We start from the raw sequence: 19,353 nt of genomic DNA, 5'->3' as shown, positions 1-19,353 counted from the left end.
ACTGCTATCTCCAAGCTTTCGCCCATGGTCATTCCCCCTGAAAGAATACTGTCCTCCCTTCCCAGCCTATCCAAGTCAGGCTGAGCCCTGTGGTTCTTTAGAGTGAGGGTTGCACATCCCGTGATTCCACTCCCATTCGGAGAAGACTTTGCAGCAGTCGTGCCTCACAGAGGTCTCTCCATCTGTCCCCCGAATTCCACAGAGGAGGCATGAGAACCACATCGATCACATCACTGTGGTATTGTTTGCGTGTTTGTGCTGATCTGCTATTCATCTCTGGTATTCCTCTATAAAACGTCCCCTCTGTGCCTGCCCTTTTCTCACAAGTTCATGGTTTGGTAACCATGTCGTCTGCTAGGGTAGACTTGGCACAGAATAGCTAGTTAATCGACTTGTCTGTTTAACTGAATTGCCTGATTGGCTAGAGTCAAGGATTTGGGGGGAAAAAAATCAAACCCCTTTCTTCCTCTTCTTGCATCTGCCCTTTAAAGAGATTGCGAAATGACATTCGTGCAGGTGGCATCCTGCCCACAGATGTATTGTGTGTGGCTCACATACTGAAAAGGAAAATGAGTTGCCTATATTTAAAAATTGACAGATTTCATGTAAAAAGCCAGATTTGTTTCTTCTCCACCCAGTTCGGGAGCTCAGACAGCATGGAACATGATTCTCACGCCTGGTCCTCAGAGCCCAGCGTTGGGCATCCTTCAGTGGGATGTGCTTTCTCCAGTGCACTAAGATTCCCATCACCCTCACTGCCCCAGGTGGAACCTGCTGGTTGATTTTCAGAATCCTCGTAGCCTTCTACGTTTGGGGAGGCCCAACCCTCATTCCTCAGCAGCACTTTGTAGAAGAGGGGATCGCGGCGCACGAGGCCAGGCCACCGATGGGTGGGGTAGCAGCGGCCACAGGTGGGCTGGCCGTCGGGGCTCTCGTCTCCTTTGCTCGGACCCCCGTGGCCTTTCTTGAGCAGCTTCCACGGGACTCTCAACCCTGAGCAGCAGGCAGGGCAGACTCCGTCACCTCCAGCCCACAGGCGGAGGCGCCCAGTGAGTTCCTGGTCCTCGGGTGCCCCTCCTGGGACTCTGAAGACCAGGGAGTGGGGTGGCAGCAGCGCTCTTTCAAATGTGGGTGTCTGCGATCCATGCGCCTCCCCAGCACATGTGCCTCCTCCCGTCCAACGGGGCCAGATTCCCTCCTCTGGGTTCAGTGGGAGGAGCAGAGGGAGGATCCCGCCTTAGCATCTGTCCAGGCAGCCCTGCTCCAGCACGGACCCTTCCCTCTCCAGGGAAAGCTTTCCCAAGCCTCCTGCCCCCCTCCCAGACCTCCCGCCCTCGTGGTGTCTGCGGCTGCTCTGGGCTGCCCGTGTCCCCCCTGTCAGGGCCAGGTCTTTTCAGCTCCTCTGCTTGGTGGGCTTGGCCAATAGGGGGTTTGAAGAAATGGGTAGGTCTGTTTTAAATTGAAAACAGTTACTTCACTTCATCCTGGAGTTCCTCGGTCAGGGCCTATGTTCGTGGTGACGCAGCTTCTCTCTCAAGTTTTGCCTACAGGTCTTCGTTCATTGGCAAGTGATTTGGGACGTGCTAATTACTGTCTGAATGGAAGAGTGATTCTCTGATAGGGACCAATTTGTGGTAAGGAGACTTCTCTTGCCAGGGATCTCCTCTCTAATTTCCTGAACCGTGAAGATTTCTAGCATTCTCTCTAATTTGACATCTCTAGAGCCTCTAGGTGCAGGACCTTCTCACATGGAAGGATTGGGAAAAGCCGGCGAATTTATTTTCCCCAAGTTATGTCACTGAAAGCTCATTCTGTTATTTATTTCAGGGGGAAAAAAAATGTTTTCATGCTCATCATGTGTAGACATAGCATCAAATGAAATGAAATATTAATCTGGAAGGGCCCTTTGAGATCGCCTAGTTGAAGCATGGCAAATAGAATACATTTTGAGTGTCAACTCTGATTAGATAAGTGGTGCCCAGAGTAAGATGTTGAAAAGGATTCTGAGGCTCATCCAAGCTCGGGAAGGTCTCCTGAGCTATATTATGCTGGCCGTGGACCCAGGAAGGGGGGTAGCAGCATGTTCCTGGTGTTGCCATCCCCATGAGGATGAGGAAACTTGTGCTCAGAGACTGGAGGCAGCCGGCATGCTGCCAGCGCTTAGGTACTGCTGCGTGAGTTAGACGTCACGCCTCTGAGCAGATACCGCCCCAAGGTCACAGGGCTTGGGATCAACCTTAAGTGAACGACTCCGACGCCTGGGGTAGAGAGAGAAGCATAACGCTGGGGTGGCCCCCTGAACCCCTGTCCCAGCACCCCAGGGATCTAGGAGTTTCTCTCCAGTCACCAGTTCCTCCTGAAGGGTGCAGGTGAGCCTGCGAGCAGCAGGGTGTACTGTGTAACTGAGGGGCTGAAGGGGATTCTTTAGAACTGGTGGTTTAAAAGTGTGACATCCAGACAGACCTGGGTTCGAATCCCGATATTGCCTCTTTAGGTCCTTGGCCTTAAGCTACATGGTTTCCCCGGGATCCCGCTTTGTTTTGTTTTGAAGTAGTGATACTCACACCTACCTCATAGAGCTGTATTGTAAAAATGAAATGAGATGATAAAAAAAAACTAAATGAGATGAGCTCCTAGCACAGTGCACAGCATTTAATTAACACTTCCTCCATAAATGTTTGCTATTTTTACAATCTCCTGACTTTGGTGGAAAGCATCTCCCCCTGTCAGAAGGCTCCCAGGCAGAGAAGAGCTTAAAGCCAGACTGTTCAGGGGCCCTGGCGCTCTGGAATTCTGCAGTCTTGGAACAAAACAAAATAAGATTGCAGAATACTTATTAGTTTTAAGAAATCACTTTTCACCTTATTAAAAATGATTTGAGTGAACAGTTTTGGAAAGAAGTACTAAATCAGTTTCATAAAATGCGTAGCCCACTCTCTGGAAACTGTTCTAATTACCGTGAGGTTGTGCAAAGGGGCTGACCCGTGCTCAGAATGAATGGCCCAGGAGGATGTAAGGGATTTGGGTTCTGTTGACCTACGGTATAGGAGAAATGCTTGAAAAGGTGAAGAGGAATTCCCACAGGAAATTCCCTAGTTAATGCCCTGTCCTCGTTGCCAGAAACCTCAACAGAACATTAAAGCTCAGAACCCCAGTGTGGAAAGGTTAGGAAATTCTCAGGTAGTGTTCCAAGAGAGCTGGTGTGCCTTACCCTTACCCCCAGGCCAGAGCCCCAGCTTGGGAGTCCCAGGCTGAAGAACTTTCTGGAGTTCGCCCACACTCCAGTAGCTTCTTCCCTTTACCCACTCCTATCACTCATGCCTAATCAGGGTACAGGCAGAGAATCAGTGAGGGCGGCGGAGGCTAGGACATGGAAGGGGTGAGAAGCCTGCTAGGAGGCTGGCAGGATGAGCAGGCAGGTACTCAGAGGCAGGTGAGGTGAGCAGGAGGGTGGCAGGAGGCAGGCAGGTGGACAGAAAGCTGTTAGGAGCAGGTGGGATGGGCAGGAGGGTGCACGGACACAGGTGGGGTAAACAGAAGGGTGGCAGGAAGCATGTGGGGGAGCAGTGGGACCGGTTCCAGAAGCCAGCCTACCTGGGTTTGGTTTTAATTCTGGCTCCACTACTTCCCTTGGGCAGGTTATTTAACATCTCAGGGTCTCAATTTTGCCATCTGTGAAATGGGCATGTTTATAATACCAAGCTCACATGACTGACGTCAGGATGAAATGAATTCATCTTTGTTAATGCTTAGAAGGGGGCTTGCAATCGAGTAAACATTCAGTGCATGTTGACCGGCATCATGGTCATCAATGGAGGGGCCAGTCATTTGGAGAATATTCAAGATTCTCCAAGTGACATGGGAACATACAAAGACCTTTCCACATAGGAATCACTCTTCTTCTCATTTCTACCATTCTTGAGTTTCTTACTGCATAAGCCTAACCACAGCCCAGAAGCTGTTATTTCTATGCATCCTACAGGTGAAGAGCCAGATGCCATGCCTTGACCATGATCACACAGCCGCACGCAGTAAGGCTTCAGCTGGGATTCAGGCCAAGGTGTGTGTGGCTCCAGGGCCATGTGACTTCTGCCACCCCACACCGCCTCCCTTTGGCTCTAGCACATTTGCCTCCACCCTGCCAAAAGTCATACTGCTACCTTGTACCTTAGTGTGTCCATGGCTAAAGGGACTGCCTGAGCTTGAATGCATCGAATGAATAATTTACCAGGCATACGCAGCCGCTTTCCCATTAAGAACATGTGTCAGCAAGTGATTCTCCATCCTGGCATGAACAAGTCCTTTGGGAGAGCCATTGGTCATCGTGGCAAAGACACTATAAACCAAAGCAGTGACCCCAGAAGAGGAGGGAGGAAGGAAAAAAAATGGTAGAGTTAGTGCAGATGCAGATCTTAGGTAGAAGAATATAGTGCTTGGTTTCTGGAGTTAAATGCTGGTTTTGGTCTTTATTGTGTGAGCTTAAGCTAGTTACTTAACCTGTCTGTGCCTCAGTTTCTTTATCTGTAAGCCAAGCATTTTTATGCCAACAGTACCTTCCTCAGAGGTTTCATTCAGTCAAAAAAATATCTGTTGAGTACCTACACGGAACTAGGTGCTGGGGATGCAGCTGGGAATGAAACAAAGAAAGATACCTGTCCTTGTGGAGCTCATATTTTAGCAGAGAATACACAGGATAAGCAAGATAAGCAAAAAGAAAAAAAAGCAACCAGAATGTTAGATAGTGGTAAGTGCTAAGGGGAAAATAAAGAAGAGAAGAGAGATGAAGTGGGTGGGTGGGGGGGTAGGTTTTAGATAAGGTGGCTAGGGAAGACCTCACTAGGAAGGTAACATTTGAGGAATGAATTGAAGGAAGTGAAGGAAGGAGCCATGGGGCTATCTGGGGAAAGAACAATGTTGAATGAATGAATGAATGAATGTATTTCTGGATGCAATGTGAGCATAACAAGTATAAAGCATTTAGAATAGCACCAGACACATAGTACGTGCTCAGTAAATGTTAGCTGTTTTTATATGTAACAGATCAAACAAAGAACTTGCCTCCATTTCTTGGCTTTCTGAAAAGTTATTTTTTAAGATATGCAGAAAGAAAGGCTGCAGGATGCTCCTCTGGCTCTGCTGGCAGACAACATACAATAGGTGGTATATTCAGGTTGGCCTGGGGACAAGTGAAGACTTGATAGACATACGTGGATCATAATATCCCCTTGTACACACAGTCTCTAGAGGTTTATAATACTTGAGTATATTTTGCATTATTTGTTCCTTCTGGTAGCTCTGTGGGATAAGTAAAGCAGGTGTTGGCCTCACTCCTGATTTATTTCCCAGCTGCCCAGTTCCCTAGGAAAAGCAAAGGGAGCTAATGCTTCCTGGGCAGCTTCTGCGTGCCAGGTGCTCTGTCACCTTCCTTTATCTGCCCCAGGGCATTATCATGCACTATCACTGCTATTGGAAAGGTGAGGCATCCTGTGGTATGTTATCTTCCGTGGTTCCCACAGCAAGCCTGCCTCCATCCTGGTCCCTATGTGAAGGAACCTTGGGGTGCCACCCCAGGGTAACAGCCCTGTGTGGGAAGCCCAGGGGCAAGGCTTGTGGTTGGCTTGCAGTTGAGTTGAAGTGGAAAGCAACCCAGCAAGACAGGAGCACATCTTTTAATCCTGATTACAGGAATGCTGGAGAACAAAAGCTCCACGTGCTAGTGGGAAGGGCACAGTCAACTGCCCCCACCACAAACAACTGCCCTTTCTGCGGCAGAGCCAGGGCCTGGAGGGTTTGTCTGGGCCAAGCCTGGGAAGAGGTTGACTCCCGGAGGTGTCAATGGGGAACGCAGAAGCCAAATTTGACCCCAGTGTCATATACGTCAAGGCTGTACACAAATAACTCCTTTTGCCATCCCACCCGGAGAGAAGGCACACTCTGAGGCCACAAGGATAACTTTTCCTAAAACAGTTGAGTAAAATGGAAGCAAGGATGCTGCTTTCTCTTGAGGAAAAGACGCTGTGGTCCTGAGCCTCACACACGCTCGTTCTAGAGTGGGATGGAAGGCTTGAAAGAAAAGCTTTCTCCAAATGAATCGAATTTAGCCAGAAATGCTGAAGATTGCTTTCTCCATCCCGTTGACTTATATTTACTGGTCTTGGCGGGGAGCCTGAGGGTGGTGTTTAGAGGGCCTTCCGTGGAAATTCTCAAACAATAAGCTAGACTGTCAAAAATGTGGTCATGCTTAGATATCTTGGGTTGCTTTCCCCTGGCTTGAAAAGGGACCGCCAGAACATCTTGATGGGTTAAAAATCCTTCCAGAACATAAATCTCTGGGGTGAGGGTGGGGCTGGGTGCTGTCAGAGCTCATCGTGGGATGACCCCAGTGCCGACTTGCCGTGGTACTCCCCTTGTGCTCTGCCCTCTGCCCTGGGGCCTCTCTCAGCTGGGCCCACAAAGCACCACCTCCTGTCCAGGCCCAGAAGGAACAAATTGGGCAAGAGTCCGAAGAATTTGCATGGCTGAGTTTTACAGGAAAATTTGTCTGAAAGTGATAAGGTTGGAAGAGGACCGAAGTGAACGCACCAACCCCTCCTTCCGTTGTCTAGGAGAATGGCAGCCAGATGGTTCCTGGGCATCCTTGCTATTTTCTGACGTGCCCCGGGCATAGGTAGAGTTAAATTTCCAGATTTCTTGCCCTTCCTCTGGGCTAACAGCTCATTAAATCTGTTTGATCACATTGATTAAGTGTTAGGGCTCCAGAGCAGGGTAGAAATATAGGCAAATCAGAACCTGAAATTTTTCACTTAGTTTTCTTAACACATGAATTGTATTTTGGGTATTCCTCCAAAAAGTATCCAGGGAGAGGAAGGCCACAGTGATGTCCACAGCCCTATTCCCATACATTCAGTGAAGGGTGGCTCAGAAGGAATGTGTCGAGGTTAAGATACTCTGGGATTCCAATGCACTGGACTCTGCATGTTCAAGGTGAAAGTCATGTAGATAAAACTGATTTTATTTCCTTTTTAAATGATCAATGGCACCATTTTCTTCTCTCCTGTCCATTGCCTGGGATTTTTACTCTGCATTGAAACCCAAACTCAAGTTCTCCATTGTCTGTCTTTCCTGCACACAGCCAATGCCTCAGCCCTATCTTCCTTTCTGTCATGATTTGGCAGTGACTCATGTAGCACTTGGTGGCAAATCTTAATGGTAACTTCTGCCAGCCACCATTCACAGTGGTGGCCCCAACTTTAGTTCTTCCTTCAGGAGCCCCATGAGGGTAAGTTCTCCAATTTGCAGGTGAGGGGAGCCAGGTCCAGTGTGGTTCAGTGACATTACGTTCCCAGCTTGTAAGAATGGGAAGCAGGGTGAGCACCCAGCTCTGTCTGATGTCAAACCTATGAATGCTGATGCTTTTGACTCACAATGTGCTCTGTGTTGTTGGTTAACTTTATCCATGTACTTGTCTGGTCTTTTTAATTAGGGAATACACCCTGTGAGCAGTTTGCACCCAAAAGATGTGTTGTTTGAGAGGTTTCTGTAGCTGTGTTGGCTGTATCAGTTACCTCAAGACAGGACGGAAAAGAGCTTCTTCTCTTGTAATGGGATCGTGATGATATGACATGGACCTCAAGTGCTGTGCATCAGACTTTGGGAGAGTTTGCTAACACAGATAGATGGACCCTACCCCCAGAGTTATTGATTCAGTGGGTTTGGGTTGGGCCAGATTATTTGTGTTTCTACCACATTTCCAGGTGTTCTAGGACCCACTTTGAGAACCACTGACATAATAGGAAGTACAACCCAAATTCTAATCCCAGCTCTACCCCTTCCTTGCTATTTGACCATGGGCAAGTTTCAAACGCTCTCAAAGATCCAATAGTGTCCTCTGTACAGAAGACAGAGTAAACTCATCAAGTTGTGAAAATCAACGCATGTCACTCATAGGCATAGTATTTCTTTATCAAACAGATAACAGCACTTACCATGCATGCTGGCACCCTTTACAAATAGGAACTCCATTAATTCCTGTGACAAGCCTAGGAGGAGTCCTCTTTTTTTTCCTTCATTGTACAGAGAAGAAAACTGAAGCCCAGAGAAGCTGTGACTTTCTCAAAGTCACCCAGCTAGTTAGTGTGTGGAGGGGTCTTTGATGCCTGGTAGCCTGGTCCCAGAGTCCATGCTCTCAGCTACAGTACCTGACCCAAGAATGACTCTCAGCGAATGTTCTTTCCCATTCCCAGAAAGGCTAAGAATGGGCCCTAAGAAAGAGCAGAGAGACTGGTTTTCTAGTTCATGGGCAGATTAACCAGAAATGACAGAGGAAAGACAACTCTTTTATGACCACAGCTTGAAAATCACACGCTTGGCCTCCCTTCTGATACTAAAAGAATCGGCTGGGAGTGGCTGTTTTTCTTTAAACTTCTCTGGCACCAAGGTTTATCATTGCTCAAGAGGAGGGTGCTTGAAAGAGGCCTGTGGGCTGAAGGAGTGTAGGAGGCAGGTTGCGGGTCAATAATGAAAGTGGAGAAAGGTTTGCAGCTCCCCCACTGAGGGGCTCAGGGGTCTGGCCATGGGGCGGGTGCAGAGGTACAGCCCAAGGAAGGGGCAGTGATGGACAGGGCGGGAGTGGAGCAAATAGTTTCAGCCTGGCTGGGTTACTGAAGCCAAGAGGACAGGCAGTGGGAGAATTCCAGCTATGTCATGGGAAATGGCTATGGCCAGAGCTCTGATTAGCAGCCAACCACAAATCTCCTGGGACTCAGCCAGAGGTCAGGAGACTGGGGCACTGCTGGGATGCCAAATGGTTGCCATATTTTATTGTCAGAGAAGAGAGAGATGATTTGGACTGTTATCCCTAGATGTGAGAGCTGGCACTGCCAGGAGCCGAGAGCTGGGAGGGGACGTGGGAGTGGAAGAGAAGCTAGAAAATTCTGCTTTTTATTTCAGGGAACGCAGAGGAAGAAAGACTAAGCTACATTGCTGGGCTTGGCATGATCTCAAGGCCTTTCTGGCCGCCATCCCCAAGGCATTTCTGCCCTTTCTTCTCCTCTCTGCGAGGTGAGACATCAAAAACCTCCCATTGCATGTTACAGACCTAAAAGGGTAAAATTGATCTGAATCTATCAAAGTATAGGTGGGATGGAACAATGGGGCTTCCAGGAGAATGGAAAGGACTTGTGAGCTATTGTTTTCCATCTTGAGCTTGGAGTTGAGCAATGAAACGGGAAAAAAATTAACTTTTGTGATAAATGAGCTCAGTGCCCCAACCCATACACAGGACCCCTGGAAGGACAGGGTCATGTCATTTCATTCAGACCTCTAGCTATCTCAATGCCTGGCACTATGAGGCATTGTTGAATGAATTAGATGGCAGATTGATTGATTAATTTTGTCATATATCTATATAGTAAAGTAAGAAAGAATCTGAGCTAACTCTTTAGAAATGCTTGATGAATAAAAGCTTTCTCCAACCTCATCATGGTCTAGATGAGACTGTGGAAGGAAGCCTTCAACCACCCTGAAAGCCTCTTCCTTTAGGGGCTTCTCTGGAAGAAGGGCATGTGGCTGAGGTTAACAGCCCTGGCCCTAGAATTAGACTAATGAGGTTTGCACTGAGGGGATGAAATGTGTGACTTCAGGCTAGTCCCTTAACTTCTCTGAGTAGTAGTTTGCTCATTGTTATAAAATGAAGATCCTCTTCAAATTATTAAAATAATCTCTGCAAAGAGATTGGCTCAGCAATAGACACGTATTAGTGCTCAAGTAAGTATAATTCTTTAGTATCACTGAAGATTAGGTACAACTACAAGAAGTAGATAGCCCCACAATAACGGAGCTTTACCAAGGTAAACTTACTTCTCTGAGAGCTGAGAATTCACAGATAGGGAATCCCAATTTGGAGAAGCAGCTCTGCTCTACCAAGTACCCAGAGACCCAAATTGTTTGTATTCTCAGGTTGTTTATATTCCCAGGTTGTTTATATTCTCATTATCCTTATGTTGTGGCTTCATCATAATAGTCTAAGTTAATGTGTCAGCCATCACATGCGTGGTCCAAGAGGCAGACTGGGAGAAAAATCAAGACGGGGAAAGGGCATATGCCAGTTGTTCTTTAAAGGAAGTGATCATATAACATTTATGTCACATAGTATTAGTATATAGTTGTGTAATTTTTAAAAATTCACACTGCATATTTCTGGCTTTTAATTAGTTTATTCAGACCATTTACATTTAATATAATTATTGGCATATTAGGACTTAAGCCTACCATTTTATTTTTTGTTTTCTGTTTGTTCTGTTTTCTTTTTCCTGTCTTCCTGTGGGTTATTTGAACACGTTTAGAATTCCATTTTGATTTATCTGTTTTTGAGTATGTCTTTTTGTATAAGATATTTTAGTACCTTTTGGTATTACATTATATAAAAAAACTTATCACAGTGTACTGTGTTGACAATTTACCACTTCAAGTGAAGTATAGAAACCTTACCTCCGTTTACATCCCTTTACCTTCACCTGTTCATAATATAATTATCTTAAATATTTTCCTCTTTATACATCGAGAATCATACCAGACTGTATTATAATTTTTGTATTAACCATCAGACATAATTTAGAAAACTCAAGAGGGGAAGGAAATATATTTAAAAAGGAATATTTTTACTCTTTCTGTTCTTTTTTTCCTGATGTTCCAAGATTTCTTATTTTATCAATTCCTTCCCATTTAGAGAATTTCTTTTAGCCATTTTTTTTAGGTAGATCTGCTGGTGACAAGTTCTCTTAGTTTTCTTTCATCTGAGAATGTCTTGATTTCCCCTTCATGCTGAAGGATAATTTTGCTGAATATAGAATTTTAAATTGACAGGTTTTTGTTTCTAGCACTTGAAAAATGTTTTGCCACTTCTTTCTAAGTTTTGGGGTTTCTGATGAGAAATATTCTGTTATTTAATTTTTTCCCGTTTAGGTAAGGTGTGGTTTTTCTCTCACTACTTTCGAGATTTTTGTTTGTTCCGTTTTCAGAATTTTAACTATGGTGTGTGTTGTCACAGAGTTCTTCGAGTTTTTCCTGGTTGTGGTCTGCTCACCTTCTTGAATCTGTGGGATTATTTCTTTTTCCTAAAATTTGGGAAGTTTTCAGCCGTTATTTCTTCGAGTACTTTTTAAGCTCTTCCTCCTCTCCTTCTGGATGTCCAATTATGCAAATATTAGATCCTTGAGGCTCAGTTTGTTTTGTTCCAGTCTGTTTTCTTTCTCCTGTTCAGACTGGGTAATTTCTATTGTTCTATCCTAAAACTTACAGATTTTTTTTTTTTTTCCTTATAGCCCTTCTATTATGCTGTTATGCCCATCAACTGAGGTTTTTATTTTGGTTATTATAATTTTTAGTCCTAAAATCTCCATTTGGTTATTCTCTGCATCTTCTATTTCTTTTGTGAGACTTAATTTTTTCATTTGTTCTTTGTTGCTCACTGAAGCATTTTTATGATGACTACTGTAAAATCCACGGTAATGGCATCTTTTGACTGTTTCTTCTTCAAGTTGTGATTTTCCTGGTTCATGGTGTGACAAGGGAATTTTTTATTGAAACCCAACTTTTTGTGTATGGTAGTAAGAGCTCTGGATCTTACTTAAATCGGTTTTAGCTGCCTCCTGACACTGCTCTGGCAGGGGGTAGGGAGAGATACTGCCTGCTGTTACGAGGTAGGGTGGAAGTCGAGGTCTCACACTTGGCCTCCATTGACACCTGGGTGGGAGGGTTCTTCGTTACTGTTGGGCGGGTGTGGGAGTTTGGGCTCCCCACTAAGCCTCAGCTATACCACCCTGGTTAGGAGGGAAAGAGTGCCTTGCTGCTGCTTCCCATGTGGCCCCCCGGGGATGGGAGGGTGATTTCTTTATCCCCGACATTATTGCTGATCCTGGAGAAAGTCATGCCTTGCCACTAGAAGTCTTCTGGTGGAAGGGACAGCCTAGGACAGGACAGAGAATGGGCAGTAGAAACAAGGAGGGATTTTTGGCTTCTTCAGCACCACATCTAGGATATGTGAGGTACAAAGAAGCCCAAGGAATGCACGGTTGTGTCGTTCCTCAGGTCCTGGCGTCCGTAGCCTGATTGCCTCCTTCTCTCCACCTTTTAGAGTCCTCTGATGTTTGTTGTATATAATGTCCAGGTTTTACTTCTATTTAACGGGAGAAATAGGGAAAAGAATATCGACTCTATTTTCTCAGGAGTGGAGGTCTTCTACAATGGATTTTTTTAAAGCATTTCATTAAGTACCTCAATGGTTCAGACAGGGCAGACCTGAGCCATTTGATGGTTTGGGCCATGTTTTGTTCATCCATAAGTCCACCGTTTCATCCCCTCATTACTATTTTTAAATACTTTGCCCTATATCATCAGTAACGGAGTGGACACTGCCCTTTGCTGAAGTCCTGATGACCAGCTGCTGCTTCCAAGGAGAGGAAACAGCACAGGGCAGGACAGAAATGAGAAGAGATGTGCCTTTCCACCTTAGTAGCCAGGAAAAGCTTCTTCTCCTGCATTCCCAGGACCGGGCTGCTGGAGCCTGGAGATTGTTGGCAGGCCTGAGCAGGTCACTTGTCAGATTAGCCATCAGGGGCCCAATCAGTGTGCAGCCACGGCTCTCGCAATTGGGAACATAAGGGGCATTCAGTGGGTCTTGCTTGGCCCCGTGTGTATGTGTACACACATGCATTGTGGCTTTCTGTGAGGCATCGTGTTGGAAGGAACCATATTTCCAGTGTCTTGCCTTTACCATAATATTCATTTCTTGTTCTTTGCCAGAAAGGGAATGAGATGGACTGAAAGTAGTTTGTTTTCCTTTTATCAGTCTGGAGAGTGAACTGGGCAGCCCGTAACAACGAGCCTGCTATTTCCCAGAAAGTTTCCTGGAGCTTCTACAAACTATTAAATTAAGAAGTTCTGTGGTCAAAAGTATCTGAGAAATACTAGGTTACAATAAGTAAAATAAATTTCTTTATTGCTGGATTTCTAAGAACATTGAAAATGCTGACATACATCAGAAATCTTCAGTCCTCTCCAAATTTACCCAGTAGTGGACCCATATTCTTGTGAAGCATTGCTTGAATTTAGTGTCCTGGGGAGGCATCGTGAAGGAAATGCTGCTGGAGTCAAAGTTGAGCATTTCACAACTTTGAAGAGAAAATAGTGATGGGCCTTCTAACAAAGGTATATAGGCAAACTATTCCCATCTGTGCCCACCTCTATGCAAAAGGCAAAGCCAGTATACCTCTGTCACGTGAGGAATCTGAGAGTGATGTCTTAGTTAGATCTATGCCCCCTGCAAACCCTATTTTAAAGGAAGGAGTAATCCCAAGACTGTCTTGGCTTTCTACCAAAGAGTCCAGTACACCAAGTTACACACAAATACAGTCTCCTTTCACCAATATGACGACTTAGGTTCAGAACTTCTCCCTACCTTCTCTTCTCAATCAGCATTAAGATCGCAGCTCGTTTAGGAACCATTTGCTTCAGTGATTTCATGTTACCTAGGACAAAGGTTTATACCTTTAACAGCTGGTGGGGCACTGGGGCTTTTAATAAATTAATTTTGGGTCCAAATTATTGGTGATGTTGCACTAGATAAACGTGACTTGGGCCAGGAGAAAGGCACTGATCGCTATCAGTGGCAGACACCATGGTGTTGACAGTGATTGGAACAGCCTTGCTTTGTCTGAGTAGGAATGCAACCTCTGAAGGCTGACTGTGCTGAGAGGGAAGACTTGAGTGTTTTGTCCTTTCGTCTTGGCAAATATGTGTAATGTGCATTATAAACTGACCCTTATCTGACTCACAGACTCAGGTTTGATCTACTCAAACACCAGCCGCTGATCACAAACTGCAGCGGCTCGTGCCTACTGTCATTATTTTAACCAGGTCCTTGGTAAAGTCGGTAGGCCAAAATGTCTGTCTTTAACTTTCCGCCCTATTTGATCCTTAGGATTTTTAGCTGGCTTCCTCTGTAAATGTTCCTAAGTAAAACATTCTTTTTGCCATGAGACATGGCTGAAAGATGGCTTTGTCAAAGATGGCTTTGAAGGTTAATTTGGAAAAGGGCTTGGTGAGCTCAAAATGTTCAAAAAGAATGTCTTACTGCTCACGCTCACTATCTCTGACACTCATTCTCAGCTAGAGAATTCATAGTAAATTTTAGAATTCCCAAATGTCCACACCACACAATTCATATGATAGCTAGCATGTAGTGTGCACGTAAAGTGTGTGAAGCTTTGCACTAACCTTTATGTTGGGTATCAAATTTAATACCCTCAACAGCTCCATGAGGCTGCCTTGACTCTACTGATAAGAAATTGAGTGTCGAGGAACATGTTCAAGGATGCACAGCCAGTGACGCTTGGGGGCTGACCCCAGAGCCCAGGCTCTGAACTGTATGGTCTCCTCTTTTAGGACATGGTTGGGCGAGACCCTGTTCCCTGCAATGAGATGAGTCAGGCAGGCAGAGGCTGGACTTAGAACCACAGAAAAGGCAGAAGGGACAGTCGTGCCCATCTGTGGGTAATCGCAGCAGGCTGATCTCAGAAGGTGGAGGGTCTGGTGTGGGTATGGTCAGGGAACTGTCAGTGTGGAGAGATACGATTAGGAATCATGGAAGCAGGGCAAAGCGATGCAGCAGGCAGAGATTTAGCAAGGTTGGCAGCATCAGGGAAGTCTGTCCAATATTACAGCTGGGTAGGTAGGGTTCGAGGACAGGACCTCACCAGGAAAGGGACTGAGTTACCAAGGAGTTCAACTGGAAGGGGTCAGGCCAAAGGAAAACGTCTGGAACCAATAACCAGAACCAGAGTACAAGGTGGAGACTGGGCATTGAAGGCAAAAATTGAGCTAAAAGGGCAAGGTTAGAACCAGAGGCCAAGCAAGGGCTGATGATGGGGTGTCCCAGCATATAGGGCAGAACTCATGAGTTCCTCTCTGCCTGCAGTGATGACTGACTGACTCCCAGTATCAGCTCAGGGCAAGACTCCCAGGAAGCACGCAAGCAGGTGCAGCCTAATGGGCAGTGACACACAGCAGCCTGCCCTAGAGCCAAAGACAAAACCTAGGCCTGGAAGCATAAAAAAAAAGTGCCGAGCATCCAACTATTGCGTGACAGTTTGTTACTGGAGATAGGAACACAGTAAACTTGGGTTTTGTAATACCACCTAGCCACTCGCTCAAATAAATCACCGTTTACTGCCACATTTATAGGATATTATATTTGTCAAGAGAATGGGAATTCTACAAAGGGGTCTGTAAACTGCCCAATATAATTTCCATTGCTTTGAAACATCTGAAAGTTGGATATGAAGTTTTGGGATTTCAGGGGTTATTCAGGGACAGCCAGTGGTTATGTTGAACTATTTGCCACATATTGGAAACTTGCTCTGGGGTCACGGGAATTTCTCTGCCCTCCACCTGGTTCCAAATCCAAGGAGGGGTGGGTGCCATAACTTGATTTGAGGCAACTTGTCAATATTCAGCTGTCAGTTCTGAACACAGCCCACATCAGCAAAAGTGATATCTTATCCAGTCAGTCAGCTTAAGACACATGAAATGGATTGAAATCAGGGCAGGGAAGGCTGTGGGGATGTGAGAGCCTTCTAGGGTATTTTTAGAATGCTTTTAACCTGAAAAAGGGAAAAGGAGAAAGTGGTATCCTTTTAGAGACCACAAAGAATGGCTCATAGCTAAACCAGGCAATGCCTAATTTGGAGGGAGCCCCTTTTGGCTGTGCCCCTGGAGTCGAAGTGGGAATGTCCATTACCATGGTCTGTGAAGGGGACAGGCACAGCATGGCTGTAATTATAAATGCCACCTCCTCCGTCTAGCCTGAGACTATGACACTCACAACGTCAGAGAAGGAAATCATTATTCTCTCTATATGTGAATGTGGTTCACAAAACACATGGGCAGATTTTATGTCACTGACTGCATGGGACATACTGATTAGGCCTTATGTCCCTCATTTTCAGATAAGATTCTTGAGGGTCACGCCACATGTCCACACAGCTCTGCACTACACCTTCAGCCCCTGCATTGAGCTGTTTCCATAGTCAGCACGTAAGGAAAAAAAAAAATTACGTCCTGTCAAAATTACTCTCGAAACTGCTGTAAATCCCTGAGCTGTGCACAGCCAGTCCACCCTCCGGAGTTGGAAGAGATCTGTGTTTCTTCCTCGGGCTACTGGCTGAAGTAGTTGGCTTGCATTTAGAGGTCATATTTTAGGACAAACGTTCCTTCATACACAGCCTGCTGAGATGCATATGTGAGAAGCATATGGTAGCTGAGACTGCTCAAGGGATCAGCAGGTGGGAGGCTCTCACTCCACACTCATGGGGGACATTTGCTGTCCCAGAGGTGTGGCAGGGAACTATTTCAGTCAATAACTTTCTTCTGCGGGACAGCTAGTTAGTTGCATTTAAATGGGTGGATGCTGTGATTGCACTATAAATTGCCGAGCCAGCATTCAAGCCAAGGCCCCCTGGTTCCACGCCTGGGTCTCTGCGTACTATAATCACGTGGCTTCCCTTTGTCCAGTGCTGCCTGAGGAAGGGCACAGTCATCTGCTGACCTTTCAGTATAATAATAATAATGGCAACAGCAGTTACTGAGATCAGATTTTGTGCTAAGCCTGACACATCCTTTCTCTCCTTTACTCTTCATACACTGAATACACCCTGATACACTTTCTCTGATCATCCCCATTTTAGAGAGATGGGGAAACCAAGTCACAGAAAAATTGAACAAGGACATTCAGCTTCTAAGAGCCATTTGCAGGATTTGAACCCAGACTGGGCATCTCCAAAGGCCGTACTCTTAATCACTTTGTTCTTCTGCCTCTTTCTCAACCTTTCCCTGAATACTGGGCTATAGTGCCCACTTTCCTTTGAGGAAGGCAAGCCCTGAGCGTCGAGAAGATACACATCCGAGTAGTTTACCTGAGCTCTCTGGCTTCTTCTTGATCATGAACCTGGGAAGGGAAGGAACAAATGATCCTGACATCTGAACAAATGGATTTCCCCAGAAGGATGACACCAGTGCCACATGAAAACCCCATCAGCCTACCTCTGCCAGTGCTGACAAAATGCTCAGGTACAGCATTTGCAAGAAAGCTGATTTGGGTTTCTGACAGAAGAGTTGTCCCAGCATTGATTCTTCTCTTGCCAAAGCTGTTATTCCAGGCTGACTTTTAAAGCAACTTAGCTCTTTGGAGTGTGGCACCTTCAGTGTAATGGGTCATTAACACAAGATCCCGATGGTGCTGTGGAAAGCACTCTGGGAAATCTCAAAAAGGAGGGCAGGAGGCTTGATCCCAATAAAAGGGGAAGCAGGACCATGCAGAGTGAAGGGTAATGCATTTCCAGGCAGTGATAGGCTGCAAAGGATGCATTTAATGAAGTGACCACATGCTGTGCTGAGAGAGAGATGGCCAAGGCAAGGCAAAGAGCCACTTGCTCAGTGGGAAATGAGCATGAGTGCTGCTTTTAAAGCATTAAACATTAAAACATTGATCCCAGGGTTGCTTTAACTTAGCTTCTCTCCCTCACTCCCAGCCCTGATACCTGACCTGCCATCTGGCTCCCAAGTTACGTTGCTGGGGTTTCTTCCACTGCTGGATGTCTCGTTTTCCTAAGTCCAGCTGCAGGAAACTTTGGGACTCACTCTTTCTTAGGGGTAGGGAAGATTTGAGGTTTGCCCCCTACAAATTGCTGGTGGATTGATATTAGTAGATGTTTCCAGCACCTGTGGCATGAGTTCAGAGTGCGAATTCCCAAGCCATATATAAGAGTGGTTCTTGGGAAGCTGATGTGGCTCAACCAATTGGGATCCTGTCTACCATATAGGAGGTCCAGGGTTCGATGCCCAGGGCCTCCTGGTGAGGGCAAGCTAGCCTGTGTGGCAAGCTGACCCCCCCCCCCCAAGAGTGCTGGCCCATGCAGGAGTGCTGGCTGATGTTGAGAGCTGGTGCAGCAAGATGATGCAACAAGAGATATTGAGGAGAGAAAATAAGAAGACATAGCAGAACAGGGAGCCCAGGTGGCACAAGGGAGTAATCGCATCTCTACCACTCCACAAGGTCCCAGGATCGCTTCCTGGAGCTACCTGATGAGAATACAAGCAGACACAGAAGAACACACAGTAAATGGACACAGAGCGCAGACAATGGGGGAAACGGGGTGGGGAGAGAAATAAATAAAATAATCATTAAAAAAAAAAGTGATTCTTTACGAATGACAGATAATTTATGGAGTTATAGCTGGAAGCTGCTCTACATCCCAAGATCTTTTGGAGACAGGTAGATAGCACTTCTCTTGGGATGAGAACTTTGAGTCCCAGAGAATGTAAGTAACTTGTTCAAGGTCACAGCACTTAGGTAATGAAGACCAGAGACCAGATTACTTAATTCCTAAGCTGACCTTCACAGTCCTATACCCTGGTGCCTCCATGAGGCAAAGAGGAACCAAACTGGATATAAGGGATATCACAGCTCCACTCAGAGTCCTTACATCCTTTGTGAGACAGATGTGTATCTGTGAGAGGAAGTGTGTATATGTGTGTGTGTATGTGTGTGAGAGAGAGACATGGAGATGAGAGAGAAGGTCTGTGTGTGTGTGCATGAGAGAGAGAAGTGAGAGAGAAGGAGGGAGAGGCAGAAAGACATGGAGAGAGACAGACAGACAAAAAGAGAGACAGAGGTGTGTGTGTGAGAGAGAAAGTGTGTGTGTGAAGTAGGATGGGACAGCGACCATCTCCCTTTCCTTATTTAGCCCTTTGTTTAGACGTACGTGTCATCTGCTTGCCCGGAGAACCTGCAGAACCTCAGGGCTTTGCCTTTATCTGCCTTTATATTTAACCTCATTAGCCGTTTGTGGGTCTTGCCTGGACCACATCATAGTGGCAGGCACACAAGGCAGGCACCCTGATGTTTATCTCTGCCGGGAGTGTCTGCTATAGTAAGTCACACTGAGGTCTTGAATACAGAAGGATGTGGGAAAAAATCAGAATACCCTTACTAATTTGTAGAATCCTTTATGAAAAAGAAGCCACTGGGTTTTTCTGTAAGCCTAAAACTGCTTTTAAAAAAATAAAGTCTGAAGTGTTAAGTGTTAGAGGAGCATGACCTATGCCACCTACATGGTAATAGATATTAATAGTTAAATAGATAGAATGCTAAAATTTGGTAAATCTGAGTATGTGGGTGAGGGGGTACATTGGAGTTCTATGTTTTTGTTTTGCAACTTTCCTGTTCATTTTAGGTTATTTCAAAGTAAACTTTTTTTAAAAGATAAAAGAAATAGTCTCAATAAAAACAACAAAATA

The 19,353-nt window shown here is 45.7% G+C and overlaps 1 protein-coding gene across 1 annotated transcript in view; it reads left to right on the top strand.

The window, feature by feature from the left end:
• The window catches only part of SLIT3 (slit guidance ligand 3), a 640,577-nt gene that overhangs the window by 124,440 nt on the left and 496,784 nt on the right, over window positions 1–19,353 (top strand).

The sequence above is a fragment of the Dasypus novemcinctus genome, chromosome 2 (genome assembly GCF_030445035.2).
Source record: "Dasypus novemcinctus isolate mDasNov1 chromosome 2, mDasNov1.1.hap2, whole genome shotgun sequence".
Lineage (NCBI taxonomy): Eukaryota > Metazoa > Chordata > Mammalia > Cingulata > Dasypodidae > Dasypus > Dasypus novemcinctus.
The sequence above is the reverse complement of the archived record's forward strand: the minus strand, read 5'-3'. Positions and strand labels throughout refer to the sequence as shown.